The sequence below is a fragment of the Aquila chrysaetos genome, chromosome 24 (genome assembly GCF_900496995.4).
Source record: "Aquila chrysaetos chrysaetos chromosome 24, bAquChr1.4, whole genome shotgun sequence".
NCBI lineage: Eukaryota > Metazoa > Chordata > Aves > Accipitriformes > Accipitridae > Aquila > Aquila chrysaetos.
This window is the reverse complement of record NC_044027.1, coordinates 12,150,895-12,157,040: the sequence shown is the minus strand read 5'-3', so window position 1 is coordinate 12,157,040 and position 6,146 is coordinate 12,150,895. Positions and strand designations below refer to the sequence as shown.

The following is a 6,146-nucleotide window of genomic DNA, read 5'->3' as shown; positions in this document are numbered from 1 at the left end:
ACTGGACCAGGACATCCCATCCCGCCCCAGGGTTATCCCCAGCCTTGTAGTTATTGCCAGCTCCTGGCAATTTTCACAGCACCCCATTCTTGCTCTGACTATGCTATAGCTGCTGTGAGCTAGGAAAAAACTGGTGTTTTACAGATCCAATTTGCAGTTTTACACCAGATCCTGCAAAACTTGATGCCTGCGCATCTGCCGTCAAACACAGACTTCTGGTAAGCCTATATACATGCACAGATGCAAGCAGTGATGAAGAGGTTTTCTCACACAGAAAAACGCACACTCCACAGCATTCAGAGCCCCTACCTGGGCTAATTTGCTCCTTGTATTATTGCCACAGGAGGATTGTTGCCATGTGTTCACTCACCCAAATCTCCCTGCAGCATTTTTAATCTAATCTTCTCTGTAACTGCAAGGTGAGGGTCATTTATAGCTATTTTTCATAAAAACAATATTTCAACCCAAATAATAATAATGCAGGAAGAAAAAAAAAAAAAGAACCTGAGAACTTGTTGGAGAGGAGAAAACACACATGAAATAAGCTCAGAGGCTTGTCTCCCTCTACTGGCCCCCAGACAAGGCAGACAAGAGTCAAACTCCTTTTTAAGGAGAAAAATACAGCACCAAACACAGCCGCCATCCTGTCTTTTTTTTTGGCACTTTCTCTCTAGTCATGCACACACCTCTGAGAGAAGCAGGGACAATCTGAAGAGGTTTTAGAGAAAGTGTCTCCTGTTCATTATTGCACGAGCAACGTAAGAACCAGCACCAGAATATACCTGGCTCTTTTCTCCTTCTCTTTTTTCCAAGGTAAGATTGTTTCCTGCTGCATATTTCCTAGTGATCCTCCTGATCTAATTTTCAATGTCCCAGCTATAGATTTCCCTCTGAGCTAATTAACGTCACTTGCCCCACAGCTTTCCTGCAGACGTACTTCAATTCAGTGTGTAGCATCGCTGCTGTGTTCCCCTCCAAAGCCCTAACCCAGGGTTCTGGCTCACAGGGAGAGGCATTTCGACTGACCGAGAACAGCAGGGAAGGCTCTGCTGAGCTTTCCTGTAGGTGTTTTTGGTATGAGGGGGAGGAAAGGAGAGGCAAAGAGCCGTCACATAGTGGATCTGATTGCAGGATGGAGCCTTAGAGGCATAGACACCACCTCTCTCTGTAATATATCATTCCCAAATGAATTCTATGCCTTGTACTTTGAACATGTGTGCGTGGGGTGAGGGAAGAGTCGGAATTTATTAACTAAAAATTTTCATGAGAGTAGCTTAAAACTCTAAACTTAACCACAGTCTGCATCAGAGTCTGAGACAATCTGCAATTATTATCCCTGTCCTCATGATTTTTTGGGAAACTGAGGTTGCATTATACTCCTAATATTTGTATCTACAGAGTAACCATGGGTTTGGGGTTCTTTAGTACAAATCTTGGCTGAACTGCCTAGATCTTAAACATTTTCTAAGTGTCCGTGATGGTTTCTTTCTGCTTGATAATCTGCCTCTTGAAATCTGTAAGAATGGGCATCTATAGTGAAATGAAATCTGTAAGAATGTTCCCTGAGTCCTATGATCATCTGTATTGCAAACAATTAGGGTCTTTCAGTGGCTTGACTCTCCAGAAATTACTCTTCTTTTTTTTGGTTGAAATGTTAAAGGAAATCAATGCTGTTAAGAAAAAGACATCATAATTTGCGGGGGGAAGGGCAAACATGGCAATTTTTAGCCATCATGAAAACAAAAATTGCTATCCCCAGCTTAAGTATTATTGTGATGAAGTTGTTTTTCCAATCAGAGTCCCATTTGTGCTGGATACTTTACAAGTATACTGGTTTACCTGCAGGTAAGATCTCATTGGCATGTAGACTAATATGCCTGGAGGGGAAGCAGTATAGAGTCCTTATATTATCTCTATAACTCTGCAGGAAAAAAGCTGAGAATTTTGCCATTTATGTTGCTTTTGCTTTTCAGATATTGTCCTGTTCATACACTATCCAAAAGGAGCAGAAACTGCCCTAGAAAGTTTTCAGCCATTACATGGAAGTGCAGCCACCTCTGGAAAGAAACCTGGGACCTTTTTGACAGCTATATTATACAGCACTGTAGCACAGAGTGGAGGAAAGAAAATAATGTGCCCATCTGAAATTGTGAAGGGGAGATGGGGGAGAAGACAGTAAGTAGCCAAAAAGGAAAATAATAGGAGCAACACCTAACTCCTCAGTAAGGAGGTGGAAGAGAATGAATGACCGCACATGGATAGACAGTGGATGTTATGTTTTATGCCAGAAATTTTCAGCCTGGATCATAGAAGCTGGGGCATCCATAGGCTTTTTCTGAGAGAGCTGAGAAAGCCAACAGAGGAAAGTGAGCCAACTGCAAGGGCTTATTTTAGACTTCCACCTCCAGCAGGCAAAGCTTTAGGGGGCTTCAAACCAAAACAGGGTGGAAATCAGTGTTTTCTTCCAAAACAGGTCAGCCAGACCCCATCAACACCACAAGGTGGGGTTAGTCCAGCGTAGATCCGCTGCCGACAAACGCCAGGTAGTGAATAATAATTGCAGTCCCACTTCCTGCGGCAATTTCTCCATAGAGGTTTCTTATTGACCCAGTGCAGTTTAGCTTGTGAGATGTGATGAAATCATAGCCGGAGGGTTTATGGCAGTGGCTGCAGGCTATTAAAGCTCAGATGCCATCCTTAACTTGTGCTGTGGACTCTTCTTTATTCATGACATGACAGCCAGAGGATGAGGTGTCAGGCGTAACACTAACGTTTCTTGGCACCCATTGGTTTGTATTGCTCACAAAACTTTGCCTTATTTAGGAGACGATTTGTGTATTTATAATTAATATGGATTAGATATTATTATCTATGCAATATGGCAGGCAAGCAGTTTAGAGAGGCTAACAGCTGTTCAACAATGCAAATGATGCATACATAAATTACAGTTTAGTAATGGGATATTATTACCAACACACACAAAAGTTCAGAACCAGGGTGGCAAATATAAATAACCACGGCATGGAAACTTTCCCAAGCTTTCCCTAGACGTGCAGCTGAGATGCAGGGAATGGACTCAGGCACTGGTTCCTCCTGTATTCTCCAACTGGTCTCACTGTTCGCAGCAGTTATGAATGAATGGAAAAACAGCACAGCTGGCCTCAAAACAACCATCTAAGCTTTCTGTGCTTGCTCCCAGCCAAAAAACTCCCAATGCTTTTGTTGGCACCTGGAGTTTTTGAAGAAAAGCATCAGATTTAACAAACATTTAGTTGGGAACATTGGTCCGTTCTAAAAATAATCCCTGGGGAAGGATCTGGCTGCGTGGCCTGTTCTCCAATTTTTTGCTCAAGTGGAAGAGATGCTGTAGCCCTGATGGGTTTGGGGGTCAACCAGAAGCCCCGATGTGCTCACCAGACCCTCCGAGGCAATACAGGTGAACAAGACCTGGACTGATGTGCTCATCCCTCTGCATGTGCAGTAAATCCAAGGCACTCTGGACAGGCTGCACTCCCTCTCTATGAACCTCACGGAGCACAGCACATATTTCTCTCTAGGAAAACCTGGATGAAAATCCTGGCTCTATTTTTCACTCCAGTCACAGAGCCTTCTGCTTTTAGACACTGAGTTCTGCCAGCAAGATACCCTAAGGTATGGTTTCTTCCCAGATTTCAGGCTCAGTGATACCTTCGAAGCCCATTGCACCTATGTCAAACCTTGCTCAGAGATTCCTCAGCAGCAGCACCCTGTTAAAAGTCCCAAAAGCTTCAGCTGGAGCTTACGCCTTATTAGACACTAAAGCCAGCCAGTCTCCAAGAAACCAGGACTCAGTGGTTCCTGTATCTTCAGGACTCCTTATCCCACAAACACCAGGGCCCTGTTCAGGAAAATGTGCCCCTCTTCTGCAAGAGGTCTGCATGGGAGCATGTCCTGCTCTACCAGCACCTATCCAAGTCGTACCGCTACAGGGATGAGGGAAGCAGGTAACCACCTTCCTTAACCCAAGCTCAAAAGAAGCAGAGCACAGGGAGGACTTGCTCACCTCCTGATAACAGCAACACATTCATCTCCTCTATAGCGTCCTGCAAGGGACTGGGAAAAGATGGTTGCCAGCCCTGCAGCTGGGAAGTCTTGAGAGAAGTAAAAGTGAAGCAGAGAAAGCACCGCAACTCCGGCGTAGCCTCCACCATATGGGTGATGAATGTAGTAGGGTTTGGCACCAGCACTCACACAGCTCCTCTTGTGCTTGTTAAGCCTGCCTAACTATATAAAATATACTGACAGGAGTCCTGTTAACAGAGCAAATCCAAATCAGCTCCTCTGCCAATATCCCAGTAAAGAGCAAAGGAGTGAGAGAGAAGCGGGACACCACAGAAAGGCTTTGATTTTGCACTTCCAAATCATCTCTCACACAGAAAAGGCTGCCTGGAGATATTGAAATGGGGTGAAAGGGAAGAGGGGAACAGGAGAAATGTAAAAGCAGAGAAAAGTGAATAAAATTTGCACCTGTCTTCAGGTCTAAATCTGCACCAAACACATATATCTTCATGAGTCAGAAGCTCAGTCATTGCCCATTTCCTTCACTGAATCCTCCTGCAGGGTGGTTTACCTAAGCTGTGGTTACCAGTGACTCCACTCTGCATGACAGACAAAATCCACAGGTCTCTTTTCCATCCCGACTTGTAATTCAGCCTGCACTGACAATGCACAGCAGAGGGAAGAGCACGGCATTTCCCCAGTGTCGTAAATAAGGCTGAGATTACTGACAGCATAGAATGGGACTGACTATTGCAATATTTAATCTGCTGGGTGGGCAATTCATTAAAACAGATATCTAGGGCTTTAATCACTCTGCCAGGCTACCATCTGCTTCCCTCATACTCCCTCCTGGCTTAGGCCAGGTCTCGATGTAGGAGAGGGGACAGCTTGTGAGAGGTACTTTGGGGTCTGTGTCATAATTCATTGTGTGCACAAAACAGAATTGCTGTTTGGTGTTGTGAATCCTACCACACGCATGCAACCACAATGATCCTGCTTGTGCACCGAGAGGGTGGCTGGAAGAGCATGGGGGGTCCCAAGGTTTGGTTTGGCCTCTGGGCTTAGGCTGGGAACAGAAGTGATCAGGGGAGCTGGATCCCCTAACCTCGCTGCCATGTCAGCAGGGTTTATGGAAAACATCTGGCAGTATTTACAGAGAAGTTATTCACAGATATGAAATCAATTCATCTTATCAGCTTTCTTGCTGTGATTCTCAGTGGCAATAGTCTTCTCCAAAACCTGAGTTCTTTCTGTCCTGTGTATAACCTTAGAAACAACATTGCCACCTTCCAGGTCACTTCTGCCAACAGCTAAAAACCAGAACTTCAGAGTGCTCCTGAGAGGGGTCTAGACTCAGTCTGATAGTGACCTTGTTTTCTTCACATCACCCATCCGGACCTCTGTGCCCAGCCTGATAGGCCCGAGATGTGGTTTGGCTATGAGACCTCCTATTAGTGCAAACCTTGCTCTTTCTCAGGGTGTCCCCAGCCAGCAAGTCAAGAAGGAAAGGTCCCTCATGGCCTTCTTGCTCACCTGGCCAGGTACTCAGCAGGAGAGTACTGTGCTACATGCAGGAGAAGGTCCCTCTGACTTAGAGATCTGAAGTTAAAGGTTAGTAAGGTTTGAGAGTATTTCCCAAATGAATTAGCTACACCAATGACTGTGGACTGTGCAGTCTGTGAAGGACAATTCTTTCGCATGCACCAGAAAATGTCCCTACCCCTGAAGGTGGGGATTCACTGGAAGAGTTGCTTCAAAGCAGCCTGCAGTAATGCTGCCTGTTTTGTGCCACTCTGGTAGCCAGTTGACATCCATTTCCCACAGTATGAACCAGAGGAAGAACCATTGGGTAGTTGTGGCAGCTGTTCATCATGGTCACCATCTGCCTTGATTTCCTGCCCCTGCCATATCCTCCCCTTCTTGTTTTCACCCAGATCCACAAAGGGTCTGGTTTTTATTTAGTTAAACAGGTCCTGCAGAACATCACAGGGACCTATAGAGGACTGCAAGTGCATATGAGGATGTGGGTTTTGTTGCTCAGCCCCTCTGTTCCTTGCCTGCAAGATGCCATCCTGCATCTGTCTTGTCTACTTAGTAATAGGTCCAGG

The 6,146-nt window shown here is 45.3% G+C and overlaps 1 long non-coding RNA gene across 1 annotated transcript; it reads left to right on the top strand.

The window, feature by feature from the left end:
- The first annotated feature begins 687 nt into the window (after nucleotides 1-687).
- Nucleotides 688-2,701, top strand: LOC115335147. The gene is made up of 2 exons (XR_003921375.1): nucleotides 688-813; nucleotides 1,974-2,701. It is a non-coding gene; the product is annotated as an uncharacterized LOC115335147 (long non-coding RNA).
- Nucleotides 2,702-6,146: the final 3,445 nt, after the last annotated feature.